The sequence below is a fragment of the Leptinotarsa decemlineata genome, unplaced genomic scaffold (genome assembly GCF_025532065.1).
Source record: "Leptinotarsa decemlineata unplaced genomic scaffold, Ldec_3_MD MMD2_P_RNA_scaffold_11, whole genome shotgun sequence".
Classification (NCBI taxonomy): domain Eukaryota; kingdom Metazoa; phylum Arthropoda; class Insecta; order Coleoptera; family Chrysomelidae; genus Leptinotarsa; species Leptinotarsa decemlineata.
Genome location: NW_027412525.1, coordinates 6,453,443 through 6,470,130, shown reverse-complemented (window position 1 = coordinate 6,470,130; position 16,688 = coordinate 6,453,443). Strand labels below are relative to the sequence as shown.

General features: G+C 34.7%; 2 protein-coding genes across 9 annotated transcripts in view; one reads left to right on the top strand and one right to left on the bottom strand.

Moving 5' to 3' along the window:
• The window catches only part of Ir8a (Ionotropic receptor 8a), a 465,956-nt gene that overhangs the window by 112,491 nt on the left and 336,777 nt on the right, over positions 1 to 16,688 (top strand). The gene's annotated exons all lie outside the window — the stretch shown is intronic.
• The window catches only part of LOC111513753 (uncharacterized), an 81,085-nt gene that overhangs the window by 48,540 nt on the left and 15,857 nt on the right, over positions 1 to 16,688 (bottom strand). The window contains exon 1 of one of the 6 annotated variants that reach the window (XM_074170529.1): positions 12,955 to 13,092. The exons of the other annotated variants lie outside the window; for them this stretch is intronic. The gene's annotated coding sequence lies outside the window, so the exon portion shown is untranslated. Of the gene's footprint in view, positions 1 to 12,954; positions 13,093 to 16,688 lie in introns of those variants that run through there. 6 annotated transcript variants of the gene reach the window in all.

Below are 16,688 nucleotides of genomic sequence, written 5' to 3'. Positions count from 1 at the left end.
ACATTGGCGTTGCGTGGAGAAGCAACGAATATTTTGCAAACCCTCACGTCCCAAGAGCAGAAAGACTATGACCAACTTATAAAACATTTTGAACTACGGTATGGGCAGGCACACCTAGAACACGTTTACCATTCACAGCTGAAGAACCGCTGCCAGAAATCAGGAGAATCCCTACAGGAGTTTGAAGCCGACATTGCTCGATTGGTTCGTCTGGCATATCCTGCTACACCAGAAAATGTAATGAAGCGCTTAGCAGTTCAGGCATTCTTGGACGGAATTCGCGACCAAGAAACAAGGCAGCCCTTGACACTAGCTCATCCCAAACATCTCGTGGATGCACTGGCAAGCGCTCTGAAGTTTGAGGCTGCAAAATAATCCTGCAAGAGCCAGAGCAAAGTTCGAGCTATCGAGGAAGATGGACAAGTGCCTGCTGATATTGAGGCCACCATCAGAAAAGTAATGAAAGAAGTGTTGCCTGAGAGGAAACAAATGATATGCTGGAACTGTGGGAAAATTTGACATGTGCGTAGCAAATGTCCAGCTTTCAAAGAATCGACACCAAATCAGGAAAACTAAAGGGGGTCGATGAGAAGGGGCAATCGTCGGCCTGTACCCAGCAAGCCCCCGTGAAAAACGCATATGTTGCCGTTCTCCAACGACAAGACGAAGGTGTTTTCGTAGACGGCCTCATCAACAACGAGACTTGCACCATGCTGCTAGGTACAGGTGCGACGAGAACCATTCTTCGACCAACCTTCGCCAAAACACCGGCAAGAATGGAACCGTTGAGTTGGAAGCTACGCACCGCAACAGGGGAGCCAGCCACTGTACTTGGAGAACTACCAATTGAATTGGTGTTGGGCAGCACTGAATTGAAACATCGTGCATTGGTGGTGGACATAGAGGACGACACGATCATTGGAATGGACATAATGAATTTCAGAGGGTTCGAGCTGAATTTTCAAGACGGCGTCCTACATGTTGGCGGAGAAGAGCTGGTGCTTCATGGAAGAAGCGAAGAGACGATCAGGGTCCTGTTGGCTGGAGACGTGTGCGTACCTGAAAGGGCTGAAACCATCCTGGAGGCTCGCTTGGACGGAAATGCGAGCAGCGGCAAGGTGGTAATGTTCGAGCCTAAGATATACAATGAGAAAATTGGACGAGGAATCGCACTGGGGAAGACCCTGTTGCGTGTTTAAGAAGTTGTGCCGGTCAGGGTCATGAATGTCAACTACTTTCCCGTGACCTTGAAGGAAGGAACAATGTTGGGGCACTGTTCGTCCATTTTCTCTGTGATAGGGAGTGTACGCAGTTCTGTTAGCCGAGCCAACAATTTGCCAGAAGAGTTGGAGAAGTTGATTGGTATCTTCGACATTGGAGAAGGAAAAGGCGGCAGAACGAATGTGGTTCAGCATAGAATCGACACTGGAAATGCCCGACCAATTCGGCAATCAGCTAGAAGACTCCCTCTGGCCAAGGAAGAAGAGGCAGACAAGATAGTCAGCGACATGGAAAAAGAAGGAGTCATCAAACCCTCTGACAGCTCGTGGTCTTCCCCAGTCATATTAGTGAGGATGAAGGATGGCTCGACAAGATTCTACGTGGATTATCGCCAGCTAAATAACGTGACGAAGAAAGACAGCTACCCTCTTCCAAGAATCGACGACACCCTAGACACGCTAGCCGGCTCCACGATTTTCTTGACTTTGGATACAAAGAGTGGATATTTGTAATGCTCCAGCGACCTTCGAAAGATTGATGGAGACGGTTCTCAAGGGCTCTCATGGAAGACGTGTCTAGTGTATCTCAACAATATACTCGTGGTCGGAAAATCGTTCGACGATCACTTGAAAAATCTGGAGGATATAGTCATGCGTCTGAGGAGTTCTGAATTGAAACTCAGTCCCAAGAAATGTTATCTGTTCCAGAAAGAAGTCCGTTACCTCGGCCACCATTGTGCCTACTGGGCACAATGGAACTCCCTTACCTTGGAACACGGGGTTCTGAAGCGGGTGTTGGAGTCCGAAGACGGTGAAGAAAGAAGGCGTCAGACAGTGGTACTCAAGAACAGACGACGGGAGGTGCTCAAAGAAATCCATGATGGAGTCACGGGAGGACATCTGGGAGTAACGAAGACCCTCCAGAAAGTAAAACAACGGTTTTACTGGGTTAATTGTCAAGCCGACGTCAAGGACTAGTGCAGAAAGTGTGCTGTATGCGCTGCCAGTAACGGACCTAGGATACGACCAAAAGCTCCAATGCGCCAGTGTAACGTGGGTAGTCCATTTGAGAGGATCGCCATCGACATCGCCGGCTCATTCCCAGTGTCCGACCATGGGAACAAATACATCCTAGTAGCCATGGACTACTTCAGCAAGTGGGCAGAAGCCTATGTCCTGCCCAACCAGGAAGCCTTTACCGTCGCTGACGTCCTGGTGAAGGAATGGATATGTCGATTCGGTGTCCCATTGGAGCTGCATTAGGACCAGGGCAGAAATTCATGTCCTTATACTCGAATGGACAGAAGGTCGTATATGGGTAACTCGAGAAGAGCCACGAGACCTTTTCAAGGTTCCAGTTGATTACGCACTAGCTCACTGCGTCGCAGAGGATCTCCAAATGTCCAAGGGTATTGCTGTGGTATTCAACAAGAAACTCGGTCAGCTCCAAAAATTACGAGAACAGAATCCAGAAGTCGGAGGAGTGCTACAGTTGAAGAAGGGTCACGTCTGATTTCAAAAACCCGATAACGTCTCATAAGTCACATCGCCCTCATAAAACCAAAGATTTTTCTTAAAAAAATATATATATCTGAAATATAGATATTATATCAAACCTTCAAAAAGTTACACAATTCAATTGTGATATCTTAGCAAGAACATTCCAGAAATTATGAATATGAATTCAAGAAAAAATGGAAACTTGTCAAAAAGTGTCAACCAAAAATTAGGGCTCCGATCCAAAAAGAATATCGAAATACCATTTCTTCTGATAATTTTCGTTGCGATTACTCTGAAGATGAAAGTTCGTCACAGTATAACCCACATAAATACCCGGAGGCCTCTCAGAAAACCAGGCATATTCTAAAAAAAATGTGTGTGTGTGCACTCAAGACAAAAAGGAGTGTGGAATGTCTTCTGGAAACATTTCACAGAATGATTCAAGTGAAAAATTACATTTTTGTCCCATTTGCAATTAACTAGTTGAACTAGTTGTGTGAAGGGAAGTGTAGAACTTCATATCATATCAAATGTTTGAAATTAACGATGAGCCAACTGAAGAAAATAAATCAGCTCAAAAATATTAATAAATCAGCTCAAAAATATTGTGTCATGGTTATACGATACTTGCAAGAGTATTATGAACACATTAATGAATTCAGATACAGATGTTAAATCGGATATAAATTCTGATTTGAAGTCCATAACAGAAAACATCAGTGATATACGAAAAACTATTGTTGATTTGCGAAATGAGCTCTCTCCTCCAAAGAAATTATCTTATATCTCAGTGGTTTCCGAAAACAATTAGAAAATCAGAAAAAATGCAATGAATACCAGTATTCTCAGCATCATAATCAAGCTTAAATTCAATCAGACTTCAGAGGTAACTAATATGATAATAAAATCCAAAATCAGTTCGAAGTCTGTAAAAGTTCCTATTTAAAACTGGAAAACTACGAAGAATTGATATTATCATTGACAGTGAAAACCGAAAGAACACTGAAGATTTATTTGAAGTTGCAAGAGTTAATTTGGGGGACGAATATGATGTTCAGATGACTGAACAAAGAAACCCACGTGTGGCTAATATAGGATTAGCAAAAAGATATGAAAGTGATGAGGAATTACTTACAGAGCTCCGAGATCTCAACCATAATATCGATGAAAAAGATTACCTCGGTATCAAAAGTATACACGTCAGTCGAAATTTTCGAAAATATGGATAGTATATGCTGAGACTACCGGAAGAACTTATAAAAAATTAGTCAATAAATATCTTAACATTGGTTGTGGACAGTGTTAAATAGTGGAAGACTTGAATATATTGAGAAGTTTACGATTCTGTTCCTTCGGGCACAAAACAAAGGATTGCAAAAATCCTGAATATGTGCCTACTATGCTGGTAATCACAATAAATTCAAATGTGAGAAGAACGTTTCGAAATGTATCAACTGTTTTCGTTCTGAAGAAAAAAATGAAGTGCTAAATATCAACCATCGCAGTGATGACAAGATTTGTCCAATATAAGCTAAGAAAATTGAAATCTCCAGGAAACATACCAATAACGAAGGCAATTTATGGAAGATGAAGAAAATGGAAATGAAAAAAACTATTTTTCATAGAAACTGGGATTCAAATATTCATAATCTATATGGTTTGAACATTTTGCATTTCAATATTCGTAGTATGAACAAAAATTCTGATGAATTTCTAATATTTTTAGAAAAACATCGTGAACTGAGGGTTGAATATCATGTAAATATGGTTTCTGAACCTTCTAAAATTTATGATTTGGCCCCATTCATGATTCCAGATTATGATATTTTCTATAACGATTCAAACATTTGTAGAAATGATGGTGTAATTGTATATACTAAACACAATCTGAATTCTTATATCAGGTCACTTAAATAAAAATCTGTTCAAAATCTGTTTTTTCCGTTAACCAGCTGTCACACCCCTACGAATGACAACCCTCAGAAGTCGAAACTTGTGCGAGCTAAAGTAACAAGGTCTTACCTTTTAACGTGTGATTCCTAACAAGGGTTGGACGATAGCAAATGAAATTCGAGTGAGTTAACAAAGCACCCACGTCGAACCGCCTGGCTACCGACCGTTGAGATAATGATATCGATTTTGGTATAACTGCTATTTATAGACCACCATCAAGTGATTTGAAGTCTTTTTTGATTTCTCTTGATCACGTTCTTAATAATTGTGAACAAATAGTTGAAATTTTTGCAGGGGATATCAATATGAATATATTGAATATTGAAGATTCATTTTCAGCTTCATATCTTCATATTTTGCAGTCCTATTGCTTCACTAATTATATTAATACACCGACAAGAATGGGAAATGATTCAGAAAGTTGCTTAGATCATATTTTTATCAAAATTAATGAAATATATACCGATGAGTTATTGAAATTTCATGTATATGAATCCTACATCACTGATCAATCTCCTGTAACTTGTTGCTCAGATTCAAATACAGTTAAAAAATCGGACGACCATCAAATGAAAACAAAAAAAATTGATTTTGAAAAACTGAATTGCTTGTTAGAAAATGGGTACTGAGAGGAAGTCGTCAATGAAAATGATCCTGAAGTATCTTACAATCATTTTCCAATATTTTTGAAGAATATTTTGAACAGTCCTTGCCAAAATTTGTTAATAAAAAAAACATAGGAAAATCAAGCATTGGATTACCGATGGTTTGATTATTTCGATTATTCAAAGAGATGAATTGAAAAAAAAAGAAAACATGGAAGTGATGAAAAACCGTTGAATAACTTCAGACTTTATCATAATTACTTGAATAGACTAATGAAAAAGGGCTATTCTTTTAAGAATAAACCGAAAGATATTGAGAGAGATATAAAAAAGGTATGGAAAGTAGTCAATGAAGCAACTAGAAAAGTTAAAAAAAGTAAAAAGTAAACGAAATATACGATAATTGCCATGCTGAATCCTTAAGAGATAGCTAATATTTTCAATAATTATTTTTGTGATATCTGACTTGAGTTACCTAATAACATTGAAAAAGTTGATTGATATTTGAATTTAGATTTGAAATCAAATAAATAAAAAAAGTTTATATTACAGACACTGAAGTTATTGAAATGATAAATTATTTAAAAAATGAATCTGCTCCAGGCTCTGATGAATTAAATAGCACTTTACCCAAATCTGTTAAATATTTCATAGTGAAACCCTCGACTCATCTTCAATAATTGTTTTTTTCCATCAATTCCCAAAATTTGTAATATCAGTGTACAAGAATGGAGATGAAAAATCTATTGGTAATTATAGACCAATATCATTAACAAGTAATATTAGTGAAGTGTTCGAAAAATGTATAAAAAAACATCAGTTACCTTTCTTGCAAATGAAAAAAAAATGTCAACTAAACAATTTAGTTTCAGATAAGGAATGTCAACAGAAGATGCAATTTTCAGTGTAACTCGAAATATACATAATAGTCTGAATACTAACAAAAAAGTGATCGGAATATTTTTAGATATGAAGGAAGCTTTTGATACCCTTTTGATACTCTAAACTCCTGGAGAAACTAACATAATACGGAATAAGATGTGTTTGCCTTGAACTTTCCCGAAGTTACTTAAGAAACAAAACAGTTCGTAAAAATAAAAGAATATAAGAGTAACAAACAAATAACAAAGTGTGGTGTTCCTTATGGCACGGTTTTAGAACCTGTCTTTTTTTAATTTACATTAATGATTTACTAAATACAAATCTTGATGGTGATCTATATTCATATGCAGATGACACTGTGTATGTAGTGGATGGAGATAACTGGGATGAGACTATTGACTATACCGAAGGCTGAAGTTGGCATGTCAATTTTGAAACATAACTTGAGTTATGACTTGCTCATACTCACTATTACGTAAACTAAATTCATACAATTTTCATGTAAGGAAAAATGTCAACCAAAAATTTATGAAATAAAAATTCATAGTTCGAAATGTTTACAGAAACATTTTCAAAAATGCAATTGTACTCTCAAATTGAACAGAACCCCAGAAATAAAATGTTTAGAAATTTATATAGATTGTTGCCTGAAGTGGAAAAAACATTCAACTTGAATTAACAAAAAAATTAAGAAAATGTCTTTATAGGTTCAGACTTCTGAGAAATATATTTGAAGTGAAAACACTATTGGTGTTTTATTATTTTCTAATATTATGACCTACGGAGTCATAGCCTGGGGTGGTGCATATGGAAATTCATTAAAATCTGTCAAGTCTATTCATAAATAAGCAAAAAAAATAGTTTTTAAGAAACCTGACATGATAGAACATCAGTATAATACGAAATTAAAGATCAATAAATGCTTTTAAATGTCTAAGTGTAATCTACAGTCAATGCAACAACACTGCATATGTATTGGTTGTACAATTTACACTATAATTCCAAAAAAAAATTAAAAAGTTGAGAACAACAGCATTTAAAAAACATTACACAATTGGATATTAGATAATAGTATTACAGCATTTATTGGATAAATAGAACAATATCTATTGACAGTTAATATAATCTTTATATATTATATATATATATATATATATATATATATATATATATATATATATATATATATATATATATATATATATAAATATATATATATATATATATATATATATATATATATATATATATATATATATATATATTATAGGTATTATATATTTCAACTAACCCAGTCGAACACAAGTGTTTACACTCAGCAGACTGTGTTAAAATATTATACATATACTAACATGTTTTTAATATTCGTAGACATTCATTCAATATCGTACTTTTGTTAATAGATTTGGATTTGATAATACTCCATACCATTATATTCAAATTAATCGAGCTGATCAAGGTAAATAAAAAGCATCATATTAGATACAAATTTGATGAGGTTCTGCTTGAACACGGACAAAATGTTTTGCGACTTTCACTCTACCATCCGGATTTGAATCTCATTGAACTCATTTGGGCTACTGTCAAAAACAACTTGTCCCAAAAGAATATAACTTTCAAGTTGGAAGATGTGGGAAAACTGGTGGAGCACGAGATTGATCAAACCACTTACGAGGAATGGCAAAAGTATTGCCGACATGTAGTACATATAAAGCGGAAATATTGGGAGAATGAAACATTCACAGACGTTCAAACATAGGTAAATCCAGTTATTATAAATTTAAATGACGATAGTAGCACAAGCAGCAGTGAAAATGAAGAAAATTTGTATTCAGCGTATCATTATATAACATTTTATTGAACTGTATGAATAGAAATTACAAAGAAGTCATGTTCCAATTGCTGCCCTAATTGAAACGAATCATGGGTTCGACACTGGCCGGCAAGGGGCTTATCATAATCCAGTAGTTATTTAGTTGGGAGAGTCTATACCTGCGCGATCGCTCGCCATCAGCCGTGGCGTGTACTGTATTGTAACTATTACGTGGGAAAATACGGTTCATAGGCCAAATCGGATGAGAATTTCATTTGCAGTATTTAAATTTTGTATAGATTAGCTATTCTGTGTATTATTCATTAATGTCAGTTGTTATATCTTTTTAGAACCTTACTTCGACGGAATATTAAACAAGAGAGTTGACTATTGAATTGAAATTTGGTTGAACTCTGCTGTAGATGAGATTCGAAGTGTTTGGAAGGTCCGAGAAAATAAAAAGTAAATATTGAAGAAGTGTTACTAGGAATTTATGTGTAGTAAGCTACACTTTTTCAGCCACACGTATAGACTGTCGGATTCGGGATTCAGCATAATTAGCATGCATTGTTGCCAAATTTCTCAAATGGTCTGCTGACGTTACATTTGGTTTTCACGTAATATAAATGTTAAACCCCGAAATAATGTTTTCTACTGTAACAGAAAATATCGGCATATAGAAAATTGAGAGCTGAGAGAGTATGGGTACCTTCTTATAAATTTACTAGGAGACGATTTCAATAAAACTAGAGAGATATTTATCAACAACTACCTTGGCCTTACATCATATTTCGTATGATTTATGTAAATATATTCTAAAATAATGGGTGAAGAATATCTGGGATAATAAAACCTCCTGATAAAAAAATTATCAGAAACCAGTACCTACTATATAATTCCGAGTATACTGACACATGCCCATTTGATGTTATAGCTGATTCTATAGCTGAATCTATTTTTCACATGAAACTAAATGAATTTGAAAAAGTGAATGAAACAGGCAAAAACAGCATACGCATTGAATTGAAACATAAGCTGTGAACAAAATAGTAAAAAACGGTGAGCTAAGAAAAAAGGGCATGACGTTTTTATTTTGAATAAGAATATCTACAAAATAAAAATCATGTGAATATTATACAGAAATAGATATGTTAGTATAAAATATAAAAAAAGGCGTATAAATCCAAACATAAAAACGAAAAGTCAAATGCAAAATTTGACGTTGAAAATTTTGTTACAGCACCAGGGAAAATGTGATTATTATAATATTTACACATACAGTGAGATTTAAATGTAAGTGTAAGTGAATAATTATTAGTAATATGATATTGAAATTATTTGTTCAATTTTATTTATCAAAAGTTAAAATATTATTGTAAATTTTACTTAGATTTTGTATTTCTCATTTTTTGTTTAAATCATTATTATTTTACTTATGTGAACCATTTCTAGAAAAAGCCTTTTGAATTTATTATTTTCAACTGTTAAAATTTCAGTATTTTGATAATCCATAACATGATCTGAAGAGATAACATGTTCAGCTAGTCCACAGGAACGTTTGTTTAGTCTGCAGTCACTTTTATGTGAAGTGATTCTTCCAGATAGATTACGACTGGACTCACCAATGTAAATTGAATTACAAGAAGAACATGGAATACTATATATAACATTACATTTTTCTTTGTTGCTGAGAGGGGTTTTGATTTTAGAATATAGGGTTGAAATTGTTTTATAAATCTTGGTAGAAATTCTAATACTTTTTATATCACGAAATATATTGAGTAATTTAGGGGTTAAATTTGGAATATATCTTATAGAATAATTATTTATAATTTGATTATTCTCATTAGAAGAAGGATTATCTGTGACTGCAGACTAAATAAACGTTCCTGTGGACTAGCTGAACATGTTATCCCTTCAGATCATGTTATGGATTATCAAAATACTAAAATGTCAACAGTTGAGAATAAAAAATTCAAAAGGCTTTTTCTAGAAATGGTTCACATAAGTGAACATAATAATAATTTAAACAAAAAATCAGAAATACAAAATTTAAGTCAAATTTACAATTATATTTTAACTTTTGATAAATAAAATTGAACAAATAATTTCAATATCATATTACCAATAATTTTTCACTTTCACTTACATTCAAATCTCACTGTATGTGTAAATATTATAATAATCACATTTTATCTGGTGCTGTAACAAAATTTTCAACGTCAAATTTTGCATTTGACTTCTCGTTTTTATGTTTGGATTTATGAGCCTTTTTTATATTTTATACTAACTTTGGTGAGTTTTTGTAACATATCTATTACTGTATATATATATATATATATATATATATATATATATATATATATATATATATATATATATATATATATATATATATATATACAGGGTGTCCCTGGACTTCCTCTTTTCCTCTCGGGAATGTATAGATGGGGTCAAAATATCACCAGTACTTCATATAACTTTTTTTTCCTAAAAGTCTTCGTAACCAAGTTACGGGCCCTCGAAGTTACAAAATGAAAAATGTTTTTCTTTGATAATTTTTCAAGTGAATATTCAAAATCATCCAAATTTTGGTAATTGACTAAACAAATGAATTCCGTCGATGAGCTTTCATGCAGGAGTCAGTTGTTTTGCTACAAAGTCAGGAACGGACTACCCCCGATGGTCCACACCCCAAAACTTTGAAATGACAAATATTTTTCAACAAAATAAGGTTACTTGGACAATTTTATAAATAAAAGTACTCGTGTGGAAAGTCGATAGGAGCAACGAGTCTTGATAAAAATGTAGTTCTACTCGACGACATCAAACCCGCTCGTCCACCATTATTTGAAATGAATAATTATAATTATTATAAAAATATCCAGGGAATAATTATGTTCCATTTCTTTCACAGATGTTGACAAAAAAACCTTTTAGAAAGTTTTGATAAAAAATGAGAAACTGGAATGCGATTTTGTTTTGTTGAGTGGTGCGTTGTCATATGACTATCATTGTATTGTCAATATTCTATGGGATATTTTGAATTTTTTTGATATGGCCGAACAGTTTACATTCAATGAATATGCAGATATGCATGTATTTTATGGACGAGCATTTTGTAATGCTGCAGAAGCTCGTCGTCTGTATTCCGAGCATTTTCCCAATCGAACGGTACCGTCAAGAGAAACATTCGAGCGTGTCGATCGCAGCTTGAGGGAAACAGGTATGTAATAATTGATAATTAATTTGAGCACGTTGTTTTATTTCGATATTATTGTAGGTACAGTTTTGCCAAAACGAGGTGGTGAGGGCGCTCCTAGGACTGTACGTACCGTTGTATTGGAGGAAAATATTTTGGAAGCCGTCGCTGATGATCCTTCAATGAGCATCATAAATCTATCAGAACAGTTCCATACATCCAAGTCCACTATTCATAGAATAATTAGGGAACAACTGCTCCACCCATTTCACATCCAGAAGGTACATGCCATGACACCTCAAGATTTTCCAGCACGACTGGAATATGCCAATTGGTTCATGGATAGGCAAAGAGAGGATATGACTTTTATTAATCGAGTTTTATTCACTGATGAAGCAGGTTTCAGTAGAGATGGAGTTATCAAGTCTCATAATCTCCATATATTGGCCGAAGAAAATCCCCATGGTATATTGCAAACCAAACACCAACGGAAATTCAACGTGAATGTTTGGGCTGGTATCATAGGAAACCATCTTATAGGACCATTCGTTCTACAGGACCGATTGAATGGAGAACGTTATTTGGAGTTCATTCAGAACGATTTGAATGGACTTTTGGAACATGTTCCATTGCAAACCCGAAGAAATATGTGGTTTATGCATGATGGCGCTCCTCCCCATTTTAGCTTGATTGTGCGTGACCATCTGAACCATATTTTCCACAATAGATGGATTGGTAGAGGTGGGCCATATTTATGGCCATCGCGGTCTCCGGATTTAAATCCATTGGATTTCTTTCTGTGGGGGCATCTAAAAAGCCTTGTTTACGCTACACCTATTCACACAAGAGATGCATTGTTGAATAGAATAACATTACATTGTGAAGCCATACGAAACGACCCTGGAATGCTATTTCAAGTACAGAGAGGGTGTCTTCGCAGACTAAGAGAATGTATAGAGAGAGAAGGTGGTCATATCGAGCAGTTTCTGTAGCGGATTTTTCATTTCTGTTTGCTCTTGAGGCTCTTGAGTTTCGTTAGTTAAACGTGTTTGCATTATAAAAATTCGTTATGAACATTTTACCTATCATTTCCATTTTCCTTAAAAACTAATATTTTCGAATAATGGTAGACATCTCAGGATGAATGTTGTTGAATTGCTTTGATAATTATTCATTTCAAATAATGGTGGACGAGCGGGTTTGATGTCGTCGAATGAAACTACATTTTTATCAAGGCTCGTTGCTCCGATCGACTTTCCACACGAGTACTTTTATTCATAAAATTGTCCAAGTAACCTTAATTTGTTGAAAAATATTGAAAAATATCTGTCATTTCAAAGTTTTGGGGTGTGGACCATCGGGGGTAGTCCGTTCCTGACTTTGTAGCAAAACAACTGACTCCTGCATGAAAGCTCATCGAAGCAATTCATTTGTTTAGTCAATTACCAAAATTTGGATGATTTTGAATATTCACTTGAAAAGTTATCAAAGAAAAACATTTTTCATTTTGTAACTTCGAGGGCCCGTTACTTGGTAACGAAGGATTTTAGGAAAAAAAGTTATATGAAGTACTGGTGATATTTTGACCCTATCTATACATTCCCGAGAGGAAAAGAGGAAGTCCAGGGACACCCTGTATATAAGTAGTTTTAAGTAGTTCCTAATTAGACAACAAGCCTTAAAAAAAGTACGTGACACGCTTACCAATAACAATTAGCCAATTAATTCCATAAATAATATCATAAAAAACGCACATATAAAATGTACAATTCTACAAACCTCATTATAAATAAAAATCCTGTTTCCTCTACCGCCATACCATACATTCCTGGCTTATCAGAAAATATAGTCAATATCCTTAAAAAACAAAACATACAAACATGTTACAAATCTTATAACCTAACGAAAGAACTTTTCACGTCACTAAAAAGCAAAGTTTCTGTTATGAAACAATACAACTTGATTTATAGTATTCCATGTTTTGACTGCGATAAAGTTTACATTGGGATGACGTCACAATTATTAAATAACCGACTAAATGGACACAAACATATGAAAAATTCTAATACTGCTCTAAACAAGCATATTTTTACTGATAACCACAACCCAAATTTTAATGGCACCAAAGTTTTAGCGTATGAACACAACCATGATAAAAGAACTATGAAAGAAATGATATGTATTAAAAAATCACCAAACACTATAAACAATAGAACAGATATCAACAACCTCAGCCAAATCTACCACACAGTTCTTTAACTTCAAAAATATCCTAACAATTCAACCACACTTCATAATAAAACTACCCCTATTACTCCTACACATAGCAAATAAACATTCCAACAAAATGTGAAAAAAGACCCAATCGCAAAACAAAATTTTACATCCGATATCCTGCAGAACTGAGTTACGCACTGATATACATATTGACACACCGTTTTCCATCAACTATAACATAATTGTTAAAATGGCAATATGGAAAAAAGCCAAATATAATAATGAATCATGCAGTACTTGCCAAGGTATGTAACCCTACTTTCTTGAATACTTAACACTCAATTTAATATGGTTTTTTGTTTTATCTTCCAGCTGTTAATTACTGAAAAATGGTACCCACCTTTCACTGATTAAAAAATAATTTTACTAAAGATGCCTCTGGCCAGAGGCGAAACGTTTAATTGAAGTCTTTCTTTTCGTATATTTTAATTTAATATGTGCCTAATGACCCAAGAAAATTAAATATATATATATATATATATATATATATATATATATATATATATATATATATATATCAAGAATGAAATAATTCGTGGACACAACACTCAAAAAATAGGGGCAAACCGCGGACACGTGTTTCTGGCTATTGGCCTCATCAGCGCGGTGCAGCCAAGTGTGAAGATGGGCAACACTTGTTTGCCGAAAGCAGGAAACAACACATACGCACGGAGTCAACAACAGAAGCCAACCGCACATTTGTGGTTTCAGTTAGAAGACCTAGAATTCCTAGGCTACATCTAACATGACCACGTAGGCAGCTATAGCTACCTGCGTGACATCCGGGTCCAGGATATAAATACAGATAGAGATTTTATCGAGTGTGTATGATACAAATCAAGAATGAAATAATTCGTGGACACAACACTCAAAAAATAGGGGCAAACCGCGGACACGTGTTTCTGGCTATTGGCCTCATCAGCGCGGTGCAGCCAAGTGTGAAGATGGGCAACACTTGTTTGCCGAAAGCAGGAAACAACACATACGCACGGAGTCAACAACAGAAGCCAACCGCACATTTGTGGTTTCAGTTAGAAGACCTAGAATTCCTAGGCTACATCTAACATGACCACGTAGGCAGCTATAGCTACCTGCGTGACATCCGGGTCCAGGATATAAATACAGATAGAGATTTTATCGAGTGTGTATGATACAAATCATACACACTCATACGCAGGTAGCTATAGCTGCCTACGTGGTCATGTTAGATGTAGCCTAGGAATTCTAGGTCTTCTAACTGAAACCACAAATGTGCGGTTGGCTTCTGTTGTTGACTCCGTGCGTATGTGTTGTTTCCTGCTTTCGGCAAACAAGTGTTGCCCATCTTCACACTTGGCTGCACCGCGCTGATGAGGCCAATAGCCAGAAACACGTGTCCGCGGTTTGCCCCTATTTTTTGAGTGTTGTGTCCACGAATTATTTCATTCTTGATTTGTATCATACACACTCGATAAAATCTCTATCTGTATTTATATCCTGGACCCGGATGTCACGCAGGTAGCTATAGCTGCCTACGTGGTCATGTTAGATATAGCCTAGGAATTCTAGGTCTTCTAACTGAAACCACAAATGTGCGGTTGGCTTCTGTTGTTGACTCCGTGCGTATGTGTTGTTTCCTGCTTTCGGCAAACAAGTGTTGCCCATCTTCACACTTGGCTGCACCGCGCTGATGAGGCCAATAGCCAGAAACACGTGTCCGCGGTTTGCCCCTATTTTTTGAGTGTTGTGTCCACGAATTATTTCATTCTTGATTTGTATCATACACACTCGATAAAATCTCTATCTGTATATATATATATATATATATATATATATATATATATATATATATATGCTGAACTGGTTTTTCCGGGTATTTGATCCGTGTATGTGATATTATCTCTAATTTCACCGACGTTTCGACAAAATCTCATTTGTCATTATCAAGGTGTGCTGTTACGTGTTCAGAAATTTGTTGACCTTGCTCAACTCACTTCTTACTATAATGGTAAAATGGTATTCGTTATGTGTTCAGAAATAGATTAGTCCATAAACCCTCTACTACCTACTATTTAAACGTTGTTGAGTTTTACCTGCGTTCTTCTTCTTCTTAGTTGACCTCATCTCCCCGTTAAGGTATTGAATATGAAATCTGAAGTTTTCACGGATAGGAAGGATATATATATATATATCTATCTATATATATATATATCTATATATATATATCACGGATATATATATATATATATATATCTATCTATCTATGTATATATATATATATATATATATATATATATATATATATATATATATATATATCTATCTATCTATCTATGTATATATATATATATATATATATATATATATATATATATATATATCTATCTATGTATATATATATATATATATATATATATATATATATATATATATATATATATATATATATATATATATATATATATATTGATGCAACTAATTTTCCTTCCTTTATTTTGAGTATTTCAATATTAAATTCTACAAAAAGGATTTGAAGCTTTATATCTTCTATTAATTATCTGCGAGCGCTTTCGACAGTTGGTAGTACTGTCATCTTCTGACAATCCTCAAACTGAACTGGTCATCCTGTTGTCTGTCTCTTTATACGGTCAGAGCGTCTTAACTCAGGTATTTCAGGTAGTTTAGGTAAATTTGCCTGTATTTGTTCTGCATCAGGTACTCTTCTTCGTGTTAGATCTTCTATAGGAATGTGTATGATTTTGTTTAATATATTGAATGTGAGATCTTGTTGTGTTTTGATTTGTACTTGTTCCTCGATAAGTGATTTATGATGTTAAATTTATGGATGTTCAAGTTTTCCCAAATGTCCATGCGGTTTCCCTTGTTGATTTGTGATAAACAACTATGAAAAAGAAGGAAAAAGAAGAAGACAAAGACCAAAACGGGATATACAGTATACAATGCTCGGACTGCAACAAATTCTATATCAGCCAAACCAAGAAAAAACTGATCCAAAGGTACAATGAGCAGAAAAAGGCATACATAAATCTAACAGTATATAAATCAAACCTTGCAACACACGCCATACAAAACAAACATAATTTCCCCCCACCAAAGAACATAAAACTAATAAAACAAATCAACAAGGGAAACCGCATGAACATTTGGGAAAACTTGAACATCCATAAATTCAACAGTCATAAATAAGTCAGAATAAATATTTACTCTGTTTAGCTGCCCGAGCCATCGCTAATGTT